This window comes from Carcharodon carcharias, chromosome 1, assembly GCF_017639515.1.
Source record: "Carcharodon carcharias isolate sCarCar2 chromosome 1, sCarCar2.pri, whole genome shotgun sequence".
Taxonomy (NCBI): domain Eukaryota; kingdom Metazoa; phylum Chordata; class Chondrichthyes; order Lamniformes; family Lamnidae; genus Carcharodon; species Carcharodon carcharias.
This window is the reverse complement of record NC_054467.1, coordinates 156,310,122-156,324,161: the sequence shown is the minus strand read 5'-3', so window position 1 is coordinate 156,324,161 and position 14,040 is coordinate 156,310,122. Positions and strand designations below refer to the sequence as shown.

The following is a 14,040-nucleotide window of genomic DNA, read 5'->3' as shown; positions in this document are numbered from 1 at the left end:
TACTCAGTATAAATGGATTCAATATGTAATTCAGGGCAGAGAAGAAATTGTGGGAGACAATGGCAGTTAGTAGGCCCATTTGAGATCAGTCAACAAGGAACAGGTGTACTGTCCCTTTTCTGTTCCCAAAAGTTTTCTCTTCTTAAGTTCAGGTATATGAATAAATTGCTAAAAAGGTCAGTATCAAGGAGTGAAAAAGACACAAACTACAAAACTGCAATAAAAGCAACTGTAGAAAAAGATCTAAATTAACTGAACTAAAACTTCAGATTAACAAGGCAACAGTGGAAATGATTAAAGGAAATGAATAATTGAAAGTCTGACGTGAGAAAAATGTCTGGACTTCAGTAATTAGCAGCAATGAAAAACTTACAGCCCCAGAACACACCTGCAATCATAATCCTTTAACACTTCTTATGCAGTTAACAAATGCCAAAAAAAAAAATCCAGCTGTGGAATATACAATCTTTGATGAAAACCGTTGAACATTATGTGAGAAAACCCTGATTTAAGCCAAGGCCACTACATGCACTGATAACTTCCGTTGTGAAACAAGATTATAGAGTATGTCAGGGAAGGCAGCAGGCACCACAAATCCACAACAGCCTATGCAGTAGCGGAGTGCTATACAAATTCAGAGTTAATGGCACTTAATGAAGTTTTTAGAACAAAAATCTGTACTATTTCTTTCTTTTTATCAACTTTTTCATTTCTCTTTTTGGAGAGTTGTAAGTTAAAAACAGCACTAAGATAGATAAATTGGTCATTGATGCCTTCTTCCAACATTATTCCACTCTATATTTGTGCCTTTTTTCTCTTTATAATTAGCAAAGAATGGAATAGTAATGCATATGTAAAGTATATGCAACAGGAGCAGCAAAGTCAGGGAAAATTAATACTTGTTCTAGTGCACTTTCAGTACCATAGTCAAATCAAGATCTGCCAAATTCTGGTATCCAAAATATATTATAAAGCCCCTGGTGCTGTTTCAATCTTGTTAGTACTGGCAGATGTAAGACCCCCAGAAAGAGTTGAATTACTGGTGGTCCTTTAATGTGCCAACTGCAGTATAACTGAAAACAAGCAGCTTGCACTAATTTAGCCCATGTATCATTGTAATTCTGGTATAATGTTACAGTTAAATAACTATTGAACAGTCATCAACTGTAAATTGATCTATGTTGATGGAAAATGACAAAAAATCCTAAATATTCAAATGAAAACATGAAGAATGTACTATAACCCACTATTTTCTTATCCAATTGTGATACAGACCTGGTAGCATAATAGGTTAGCATGCTAACTTTGCAACTTTTGTTTATATATTTTACTCCAGGCCTGATTATTAGGGTGATAAGCTCAATTCTGTGCCAACTTTAAAGGACCATGTAAAATAAATTTGTCAACCTATCTTATTTAAGACATTCCTGCGCTTCACAAATCCACCCATGTTTTGGCCCAAATTGACAATATGCATCCGAAAGGTCATAAAAACTGCTTGGGGCGAATGATTTTAAAATTCCCAGTACTGCTTTATGAGGCTGAGACATATTGCTGGGGCACTGTAGAGGAAGCATTATCCTGCATCTGGCTTATGCCACACCTTGCTTCAGGGCACTAGTTGCTAAGACTGAGTGCAAAATATGGAAAGATGGACAAATGATTCATGACATTACTTTGGTAAACAAAAGTAAAAGAATTATGATAACTTCCACTCCACACAGATTTTACTGCAATCAAATATGAAACAGTCAGCATCTACACAACTTTCCCATACAGGTTCCAGATTACTTTTTAGCCAATTCTGGGAAGCAAAAAGGAAAGTGATTATGTGCATACGTGCATGCGTTTGAGATGAGGCACAATGTGGGTTTAAGAATTTGGCAGGTATTTGAGGGCAGTAGAGCTTGGAGCCTATGACTCAATCACTAAATTTGCATGCATAGAAATTTCCAACACAGAGTGTGATAGTTGCTGAGTACAGCACAAGAGCATAAGGGTCGAATCGTCAGCCCCATTTTTTATCCATATTCCAAAATATATGTACATTAACTTCCTAAGTAAATATCTTCCTTTATTATCAGATTCTTAAGAAAGAAAACTCACAGATATTATATGTGTATAATATATTTTACGTACTTAAAAGGGAAGGGAAGGTGATTGAGAGAGGGATGGTCAGGAAGGATGGCAACTGGGGCCAGGATATTGAGATCAGTGAGCAGGGACGGGGCCCACTCGCCGATACATAAAATGACGCAGGCTGATGTCAGCCGAATAAGTTGTGTGCCCGCTGACCTGTCAACGGCCTATTGAGGCCATTTAAAAAGTAATTCAAGTAATTAATGGACCTGCCCAGCCAGCCTTAAGGTTGGCGGGCAGCCGGGAACGCTGGCGGGCTTCAGAAAAAGCATGAAACCTCACCCACGAGTGGGATGAGGTTTCATGAGGGTTACTAAAAATTTAATAAATGTTTGATTAAAAGTGATGGACATGTCCCAACTCATCTGACAGGGTCACATGACAGGACATGCCAGGGAAATGTTGTTATTGTACATATACCATTTTTAAATTTGGCGCCGATCTCCCTGAGGCAGCAATCCTGGCTGAGGGAATCCCCCCCCCCCCACCCGCCCATGCATAGCACTTAGGGTAGAAAATTCTTCCCTGGGAAGAACAGCAACCTGGAGAAGAGAAAACAAAAATAAGTCAGATTGGTGGGGAGGGGGGTGGGGGGGGGGAGGTGGGGTGGGAGTTTTGGCTAGCAGGATTGCTGCTCCCCAATTTTGGTAGTGAGATAGTTGACGCAAGGTGTCAGTATTGCTTTCCTTGAAGCAAGGCGAGTGACATTTCTGAATGGCTTGAATGACAAGTCTGTGCCTGCTGCCTTATATTTCCTTTCAGAGGATTTGGGAAGTCCAAATGTGATTCCTGTGATCTCATGCTTGCTAAAATATGCAATGAAGACATTTAAAAATGAAGTGGAAGAACCATGCACTTCACCTCTTTTATCTGTTTTCTTTTTATTCATTTACGAGACATGGTTGTTGCTGGCTAGGCCAGCATTTATTGCCCATTCCTAATTGCCCTTGAGGAGCTGGTGGTGAGCTGCCTTCATGAATGTTTGCAGTCCATGTGGTTTAGGTACATCCACAGTGCTGTTAGAGAGGGAGTTCCAGGATTTTGACCCAACGACAGTGAAGGAACGGCAATATATTTCCAAGTCAGGATGGTGAGTGTCTTGGAGGGGAACTTCCAGATCGCAGTGTTCTCACGTATCTGCTGCCCTTGCCCTTCTAGGTGGTAGTGGTCATGAGTTTGGAAGGTGCTTTCTAAGAAGGCTTAGATAGTTTCTGCCATGCATCTTGTAGATGGTACACACTGCTGCTACTGTGCATCGGTGATGGAGGGAGTGAATTTTTGCGGATGTGGTGCCAATCAAGCGGGCTGTCTTGTCCTGGATGGTGTCAAGCTTCTTGAGTGTGTTGGAGCAGCACTCATTCAGGCAAGTGGGGAGTATTCCACCACACTTCTGATTTGTGCCTTGTAGATGGTGGACAGGCTTTGGGGAGTCAGGAGGTGAGTTACTCGTTGCATGATTCCTAGCACCTGCCCTGCTCTTGTAGCCACAGTATTTATATGGCTCATCCAGTTCAGTTTCTGGTCAATGTAACCCTCCAGGATGTTGATAGAGGGGGATTCAGCAATGGCAATGTCATTGTTTGTCCAATACATATTACTGAAGGTTATAACTTGAACGATGTTTACTAGGGCTGGAGTTTCCAGCTACTTAAACTCTACTTACACAAGCTTTACACCAATGGTTGCTTCAATAGAAATGAACATGAATAAAATAAATCCATGTGGAACTCCATGTGCAGGTCATCAGTGGGTGCAAAGTTTCTAGAAACATAGAAAATAGGAGCAGGAGTAGGTCCTTTGGCCCTTCGATCCTGCTCCACCATTCAATATGATCGTGGCTGATCCTCTATCTCCCCACTCGGGTTTTAGTTACTAATTTTCTGAGGAATTTCTACTTCAGTTAAATTTGGCAAGGGGGAACTGTATGTCCTTTCTGGATGGACGAATTAAGATGGGCCAAATGGACTGCCACAGCTGTAATTATCTTGTAATTCTACGAACAGTCAACAAATATGATCTATATTGCATTAATAAATAGACTTCATAAAAATCCCATCCTTTGAATTCAGCTGCATTATCTTAAATAAGCACCACCTGCAAAAATTGTGATATCCGTCCTTGGGGGTTAGATTAAAACTTATTTGGTGACACAGTCAAAATCAGGCCCAAGGTTTTTGAGACATTAGAAATGGAACAATTTCTAGATTAAATTAAAATGACCAAGCCTATAGATTATGATGCCAACGTGATGCGCATCAGGGAACTGAGTAAACAGTGTTTCCAATTGACTGGAGGCTTAAGAAGAAAAGTAACTTCATTTCAATTTTTTAAAATAATAAATTCATGGAGAAGCCTTTTTTTGATAGAGAATTTGCAACACAGAAACAGGTCATTCATGAGTCTCCTGCCATTCAAATAAAATAAAACCTCATCTCAAATCTTGCAGCGTATTGTCCAGGACAAAGCAGCCCGCTTGACTGGCACCGCATCCACAAACATTCACTCTTTCCACCACCGATGCACAGTAGCAGCAGTGTGTACCATCTACAAGAGGCACTGCAGGAATTCACATAGGCTCCTTAGAAAGCACCTTCCAAACTCATGACCACTACCATCTAGAAGGACCAGGGCAGCAGATAGTTGGCAACACCACCACCTGGAACTTCCTCTCCAAGACACTCCTGACTTGGAAATATATCACTGTTCCTTCGCTGTCGCTGGGTCAAAATCCTGGAACTCCCTTCCTAACAGTACTGTGGGTGTACCTACACCACATGGATTGCAGCGATTCAAGAAGACAGCTCACGACCACCTTCTCAAAGGCAACTGGGGATGGGAAATAAATGATGGCCCAGCCAGCGAAGCCCACATCCTGTGAATGAAGAAAAAACCTCATCTCAGTCTCCCAGCAGATCTTTCTATTCTATTTTCTCTCGTATTGGTGCAAATGTTCAAATGCATATATTTCTCCAATCTTTTACAACGATTACTCTGACAAAGTATTGTGGGATCCAGCAGGTTTCATACCCTAGTGATACCCTTTAGTGCAAAGGTAACAGTTTCAAATCTGTTTCTATCCCTTTTAAATATTGTAGCAATTTAAATACCAATAATAAAATAGCAAGAATGAATCAAGAAACTCAGAGGAAAGGAAGGAAACTCAAATGTAGGAAGGGGACAGTGTGACTCTTAGTCAGCAGGCTAAGATGAACCTAGGGGAAAAAGAGAAAGGAGAAAGTATACCTGTCCAACAGGTACATTGCAATTGCTATACATGAAATTAAGGATGCTAGCTGCAGAGTGGACAGACATAATGCTTACTATGGCACCATGGGACAGGAAGGTATTCCAAGGTGGTGAAAGAGCAGATTGGAAGGATGTAGGTATGGGAAGGAGGGGTCGCTCGCAGGGGACACTGGCACCAGTGCTGGGAAAGGAAGGAGCAGTAACACTGTGATGGGCTCCACCTAAAGTGGAGTGAGACCAGTGTCCTGGCAATAATAATACAGAACTTGAGTAATGCTGAAAAGAGACAAGCTGTCAAAACTTTTCATCTTGCACTTATCAGGACAGATGCAAGATAGCCAAATTTCAAAGGGAGAAAGAATTTATACTGCATGAGAAAAGGGTGCTGATTTGTTGGCAAGTTGGCTCCGATTGTTCAAGGCATTGCCATGGAGAATGCACTAGGGAACTATTGTTCCCATGCTTTTGTTTAATTCAAAAAGACACAATGTCTGGACATATCCCTTTGCCTGCAGATCCCTGCATATGATTATATGTGGCTTCTAGCAAATGTAGGTGAGCCACATTGTGAGCTCAGCTGATAATCTTCAATTGGTTGTTAGTGTAATTCTTAGGGATTGTTCAGCAAATGCTGTCCATTCACTGAATCACATTAGAAATTAGACATTTTATTTTGAGTTTTGCAAGCACAGGCTGGTTGAATTTGGTCAGTACTCTACCTATCACAAACAGAAGGGATGAGCTGTTTGATACTATCAGCCAGTCATTGGGACATACTTCAAAGACCACATTACGCATTTGTGTGGTAGGCAGAATGTCTTTTTGGCTTGACAATAGCATCCTGTGAGTGGAGAATGCCACTCATGTTGCCACTGTAATAGCAACGTAAAACTACTAGTTTCAACTGTGACTCAAATTTTTGACCTTTCCAGGGTAATTTAAGGTAGACTGGACACTTTTCAAATGTGAAAATGGTGGCCTTAGGCCCATTCGTGAGTATGCATGGTACACCACAAACAATGGTCTGATTTGAGCAACATGTACATAAGTTCCTAATATGACTAAACCAACTTCAACATACATGAAAGTTTAACAGGTTGGCTTTTATAGTTGTTTTTAGTGTAATCACAACCAAAACATATAGGACTGATGTTTCCAGAGTAATTTACATGTAAAAAGTTGTTTTTCTTTAACACCAGTATGTGTTTAACAAAAACGTCTTCAGTTGACAAGTAATAATGAAAATAACAACTTATTCCTTATTCCTTCTGACATACTTTCCATTAACCTATCTGGCTTCTTTCTCTCTCTGGCCAGAATCATCCATGTCTGCTGACATCGGGCGTGTTCGGTGGTGTGAGTGGACAGTATGGTGAGAACGCTTAAAATCGGTTTCACGGCATCATGAAACCAATTTGCAATCGTCCACTCCGCACGCCAATAGCGGGCTGCGTTTCCCGCCATTGCATGTCGGGAACCTCATTGTTGTACATCTGCATATCGTTATAAGCTTAGCCCATTGGAATCGTCCCCCCGGCACTGGATTGTCCGACCACATTGACGTGATTGTACGCTTACGTGTTTCACAACAACGTATAAAAGTTGACAGGCTGCGTTTTGAAAGGGACTAAGAGGGGAGTAAAGAGTAATGGAGGGCTCACCCAGGTCGTCTGCTGGACTTCAAGGTTAAGGCGCGTTGTCGGGGGGTTGGGGGGGCCGGGGGGGGCCGGGGGTAAGGGCTGCCCTGCGGTTGAGGCATGTTGCTGGGGATGGTAGCAAATTCTGCCCTGCAGTTGAAGGTAGCTCACATGCATGTGTGTTGTGGGGGTGGGGAGGTGTGGGAGATAGGCAAGCGGCCATGCATTAGAGAAACCTTGTATAAAGTGACCTTTCCTCTGCAGCTGAGACAGTTCAGGCGCAGCCACATCGATATGGTTGGAGTCAGGCCTCTAGCTTCTCTGCCCACTCAAGCAACACAGAGGCATGAAAGTGCCACCAAGTGCTCCAGATCTTTTCACCCCTTGCACACAGGCTGCAAAGTAAGGAGCATTTTAGTGGACTGCAGAATAGTTGGATGACTGGGCACATTGTACAATTTCTTTGCCAAAGCTGGCCATGGAGCAGTAACTGCTGGAGGTGCTCACAGCCCCTTGCAATGTCAGCATTCCAATTTGGCCCAGTCTGCCCCATGGTTCAAGCTAACAGGGCAGCTGTTAGGGCTGAGGTGCTGAAGGTGGACACAGCATCAGCTGCATCTAAAGTTTCATGGCTGCATCTCTATGAGATGACCCTGTTCATGGAGCACAAGCGAGCTGCCCTCAGCCAGACAGGAGTCAGACATTCTCAGAGGTCATATGAAGACCTATGGAGTGTCCTCAATGCATGTTGTCATCACCCTCCTGCGATCGAGCGACTATTAGGGCCTTCACTGCGTCTCCATGACAGGAGCATTCTCACAGAGGGTATTGGCCCTGCCATAAGCCAGACTGGAGTCAAACGTTCACATCTGTGATGTGAAGATTGTGGGAACACTTCACTGCATGCCGTCATCATTCTCCACAAATCTAGCAGCTATGAGGGCCTCCCGAGCGTGCCGGCCTCATCTAGCCAGTGCCTCATTGCCGCCATCGTCACCACCTAGGAGCCCCTCACCCTCATCCCCATCAGCGTCCTCCTCATTGGAGGAGATGTGCAGCTCCTCCATCTCCTCCTCAGCCAGCTCCTCTCCTCGTTGCAGCGCCAGGTTGTAAAGGGTGCAGCAGATAACAATGATGTGTGACACCCTCTGTGGACTATTTTGCAGGGCTCCACCAGACCGGTCTAGGCACTGGAACCACATCTTCAGCATCCTGATGATCTGCTCCACCAAGTTGCGAGCTGCTGCATGAGCCTCATTATAGCGTCACTCTGCTGCAGTCTGAGGCCAATGCAGGGGTGTCATCAGCCAGGGCCTCTGCGGGTAGCCCTTGTCTCCAAGGAGACAACCCTGCAGCCTCTTTGGACCCTGGAAGACTGCAGGGATCTACGAACGACTCATGATGTAGGCGTCACGCACACTCCCTGGAAACTGTGTGCATACCTGCAGGATGCGTTTCTGGTGGTTGCACATCAGCTGCACATTCAGTGAGTGGAAGCCCTTGCAGTTGATGAAGTCCACTGAGTAGAGCGATGCGGACCTGAGCACCACATGAGTGCAGTCAATTGCACCCTGCACCTGTGGCAATCCTGAGATCAGGGCAAATCCAATCCCTTGCATCTTGGCTGTCCCAGTCCTGGGTGAAATGCACAAAGTTGTGTGCCATGGAGAAGATGGCATCTGTGACCTCATGGATGCATTTGTGGGTGACGGATTGTAAAATTCCACAGAGGTCACCTGTGGATCCCTGAAAGGAGCCACTGGCATAGAAATTGAGCACTGCAGTCACTTTCACAGTCACTGGCAGTGGATGCCCTCCATGTCCCCTTGGCACCAAGTCCAGCAGTTTGTGGCAGATGTGAGCCACCAGGTCCCTCAACATGCACAGTCATCAGCGACACTGGTTCTCAGTCACCTGCAGGAATGGCAGGCGGCGTCTATAGACCCTGGGTGTCACTAGGCACCAACCAGCTATGGCTCGCTGTCGTTCCTGGGCAGTGGGGGCAGGAGGATCTGCTGCCCCTTCTTCATGAGGTTGCTGCTCCTGCTTGGCGCAGCCAGGAGCTTCAGTCACTCTCTCCTCCATCTTCTACAGTCTCTGTAGACCATCAAGCACCAGGATCCATGATCCTAATGTGGTCCTCCTGCAGCATGAAAGAGAGACATGGTTTTCATGGCTGTACTTAGCAACTTTCCTGGCCCTATATGACTGCCCCTTAACACTTCCCGGAGAGCGCTGGTCACCCCTCAGATAGCCAGAGATGAGTCCGCAACATGGCTGCCCTATCAACCTGTGACATGGGGGACACTGGTCCAAATTAATGGCACAAATAGAGGTTAAAGGGTATGATCTTATATCCATTAGGGAAATATGGTTACATGGAGATCAAAGCTGGGAACTAAATATTTAGGGGTATGTGACTTTTTGAAAGGATAGATAGGAAGGAAAGGGTGATGGGGTATCTTTGTTAGTATAAGATGGAATAAGTCTGATAGCAAGAAAGGATCTTGGATCAGAAGATGTAGAATCCATATCATGGAGGTAAGAAATAACAAGGGAAAGAAGCCTCTGGTGGGAATAGTTTATAGGCCCCCTGACAGTAGCTATACTGTGGGACAGAGAATAAGTCAGGAGATAATGAGGGCATGTAAAAAAGGCAGTATATTAATCATGGGCGATTTTAATCTTCATGTAGATTGGAAAAATCAAATTGGCAGAGGTAGACGTGAGCAAGAATGAGGCTGGGGAAATAATAATGGGGAACCAGGAAATGGTACAGGAGTTGAATAAATACTTTGCTTCAGTCTTCACGGTAGAAGATACTAAAAGCATTCCAAAAATACTAAATAATCAAGGGGCAAAAGGAGGGGAGGAAATAAATACAATAAGTATCACTAGAGAAAAAGTACTAGGGAAACCAAAGGGGTTAAAAGCCGTTAAGTCTCTTGGACCTGATGGGTTGCATCCTAGGATATTAAAGGAAGTAGCTACACAAATATTGGATGCTCTTGTAGTAATTTTCCATGAATCCTTAGATCCTGGAGAAGTCCCAGAGGATTGAATAATTTTGGTCCCCTTATCTAAGGAAAGATATACTGGCATAGGAGGCAGTCCAGAGAAGGTTCATTAGGTTGTTCTGGGAATGGAGGGATTTTCTTTTGAGGAGAGGTTGAGTAGGGCCTGTACTCATTGGAAAAACAGAATTACCTGGAAAAACTCAGCAGGTCTGGCAGCATCGGCAGAGAAGAAAAGAGTTGACGTTTCGAGTCCTCATGACCCTTCGACAGAACTTGAGTTCGAGTCCAAGAAAGAGTTAAAATATAAGCTGGTTTAAGGTGTGTTGGGGGGGGGGCGCGGAGAAAAAGAGAGAAGTGGAGGGGATTGGTGTGGTTGTAGGGACAAACAAGCAGTGATAGAAGCAGATCATCAAAAGATGTCACCAACAATATGTCACCATATTGATGATCTGCTTCTATCACTGCTTGTTTGTCCCTACAACCACACCAACCCCCTCCACTTCTCTCTCTCTCTCTCCCTCCGCCGCCCCCCCCCCCCCCCCCCCCCCCCCCACCCCCCACACACACACACACACCTTAAACCAGCTTATATTTCAACTCTTTCTTGGACTCGAACTTAAGTTCTGTCGAAGGGTCATGAGGACTCGAAACGTCAACTCTTTTCTTCTCCGCCGATGCTGCCAGACCTGCTGAGTTTTTCCAGGTAATTCTGTTTTTGTTTTGGATTTCCAGCATCCGCAGTTTTTTTGTTTTTATCTCTGTACTCATTGGAGTTTGGAAGAATGAGAGGCAACCTTATTGAAACATATAAGATTCTTAGAGGTCTTGACAGGGTGGATGCTGAGAGGTTGTTTCCCTTTGTGGGAGAGTCTAGGACCAGAGGGCATAATCTCAGAGTAAGGAGGTGCCCATTTAAAACAGAGATGAGGAGGAATTTCTTCTCTCAGAGGGTAGTCAATCTGTGGAATTCTTTACTGCAGAAGGCTGTAGAGGCTGGGTCATTAAATATATTCAAGGCTGAGATAGACAGATTTTTAAGCAGTAAGGGAATCAACGGTTATGGGGAAAAGGCAAGAAAATGGAGTTGAGGATTATCAGATCAGCCGTGATCTCATTGAATGGCGGAGCAGACTCGATGGGCTGAATAGCCTACTTCAGCTCTTACATCTTATGGTCTTATGGTCTAAACCGGGATGCTGAGATTGCAAGGGGCTGTGAGTGCCTCCAGCAGTGACTGCTATTTGGCCAGCGTTGGCGAGGAGATTGTACAATGTGTGCAGCTCAATTGCTTCGTGGCTCAATAAAGTGGTGGCGGACTCCAAGTCTGTGCCATGGGGGTGGGGTGCAGGGGGGTAAGGTATGGAGTGCTTGGTGGCCCTTTGGTGCCGCTGCGTTGCTTGCATGGGTGGACAGGCTAGGAGCCTGACCCCAATCATATCACTGTGGCTGTGCCTGAACTGTCTCAGTCAGTTTATACAAGCATCCCTGCTGTGTGGCCACTTCCCTCACTTACCCTGCCCCCCACCTCGATTTCCTTTGTGCGGGATGTAGCACCAGGGCAGCACTTACTTCCCCTCTCCCACCTGCAATGGTCACCTCCAAGGCTGGCCAGCCCTTGTCCCAGACACCCCCCTCCCCCCTCAGCAGTTGGCTCTGGGGTTGGGGTTGGCCAGTACTTGCCCCGGACAACTTCACCTCCCATCCCCACCCCTACCTTCCCCTCAGCAGTCGCCTCCAGGGCCAGGTATTAGTTGCCCCTGGCGCCCCTGAGGTCTGTAAACAACAGGTGAGCTGCGGAGAACGCTGCTGCTCACTCACTTCAGCTCCCCCAAAGTGAAGGCCGCCAAGTGCAGGTCGCCTGGGTGCTGTTGTGAAACATGTCGGCGGGGGATGGACGATACGGCGGGGTTCCAGGAGCTGATGTATTACAGTTATCTCCCTGCCAACTGATGGCTGGAAACACGGCCCGCTGTCGGCAGGCGATTGAGACCTTCCTTCACACCATCGTGAAGCAGGTCACGCTGTATTTTCCATGCACGCAACCTATCATGCCCGCTGCCAGCAGGGTCTGAAAATTCCATCCATAGAATAACATTAAGGAAAACAAGTTAACAGTTACGGCAAGACTCCATCTTACCTAGTATGTAGAAAAAGTCCTACAAGAGAGGAAGCACTGTTGGATTTAGATATGGAAAATGAAGCAGAAGAGATAAGAAAGCTAAGTTTAAGGGAGTACCTAAGCAACAGCAAACATAACATAATAAAGATTAAGATAAAGATTGGAAAGAGCATAAGAAAGACGATGACAAAAGAAACAAGTTGGCAAAATACAGATCATAAGTGAATGAAAATATAACAAGGGACCTAAACTGGAAAAAAAATTACTGGCAAAGAAATAGAACAGTAGTAGGAGACATTTGAATTGGCAATCAATAGAGTCCAGATGGAATATATCCCACTAAAAACAGGAACAAACAAGCCAGTAATGACACACTATGGATCTGTAAAGAAATAAGGGCAAAATTTAAATTAAGGAAAAACACATATAGATTTTTGCCACATTGGAGAGCCCTGACCTCTAATCCAGTCCGTCCCCAACACTGAAAATCTGACATCCATGGAGCCATTTTTCAAGGTCGGGTTAGCAGAGTGGGAATTCTCCCATCTCTGTGCCTCCGACCTGGGAGTGAAAACTTGGGCCTAAATGTCTAAATGGGGCAGATGTACAGATACACAAATCACAAGCAGCGGTTCTCCAGTTTCATAAAGCCATAATAAAACAAAGAGCTGGGATTCACTTTTAGAGTGGTAGAATTGAAAAGCAGACAAGTTATGCTTTAAATTTGTCTAGGATCTTGATTGAAACATGTTTGGAGTGCTATGCACAAATCTGGTTTCCAAATTATAAAAAGGATATAGAGGCACTGGCGAAGATGCAAAAAAGGCTTTACTAGAATGAATCCAGAACTTAGTGGTTAGACCTAGCAGGAAAGACTGCACAGGATTGGGCTCTTTTCTCTAGAAAAGAGAAGACAGCACGCTCACCTGTTAGAGATCTTTAAGATTATGAAAAGTTTATGAAAAAGAGATGCTAATGAATACAAGGATAAAGTTTGCAAAATAACACTTCCAACGTGGATCTTTGCTCAACAGGAGACTAGCCTTTAAAATTTCCTCTCCTCTATAATTTGTGTCATTGCCATTGCAAATAAACATGTGAGAATCCTAACTATGCTGTCTTGACCGCACTATGATCACAAATCAGAACTAACCATACTCATTATTCCTGGATATTGTTCAACTTCTCAGGGATCGTGATGTTACAAATCTCAAGAGGCTGCAATGTTACAGGCTATGGAAACCTTAAAAAATCACAAAATCTTCTTTTCTAAGAGGGACAGTTGAGCTTTAAAACTGAAAGCTCTCTTTAACTTGGTTTGGCCTTATCATTACTCTTTGTTTCGTTTACAATTTCTGGTTAAGTTTGCTTTCATTGCCTGACTTGCTTTATTAAAAAGAAACCATATACCAGAATATGATGAAGGAGCCTTGTGACCTAATAGCAGCAATAAACCCCAAGGCATACAAACAACAAGGTTTTATCAGGTCAGCGCTTATTTTGGCAAGATGCAAAACCAATGGGTTACCAGTGTTTTTAATGAAATAAATAAACTAGTGAACAGCTGATTCTATTCAATCCAACAGTACCTCCATCCTTGAGGTTGGTCTCCCTGTTTTCTCTCTGTTAAATAAGGTCTGAAAATCCTCAGGCCTTCTAACACACTCATACCATCAATCAGGCAGGACTTACAAACTAGGTTAGAGCTGGGTTACACTGGGTCCCAACTTGACTTGCCAGTTTCAGAAAATTACTCTGGATGCAAATGCTGTCCATCCCACACACTAGGTGATGTGGCAAACCTGAGGAAATACGCTGGCCAGGCGTTTCTTTGACCCTATCTTGAGATATGTCATGGATTTGCTAGACTAGGTGTGAAGAC

General features: G+C 44.2%; 1 protein-coding gene across 3 annotated transcripts in view; it reads left to right on the top strand.

Moving 5' to 3' along the window:
- dlc1 (DLC1 Rho GTPase activating protein) overlaps positions 1-14,040 on the top strand; it is a 593,090-nt gene that overhangs the window by 51,549 nt on the left and 527,501 nt on the right. The gene's annotated exons all lie outside the window — the stretch shown is intronic.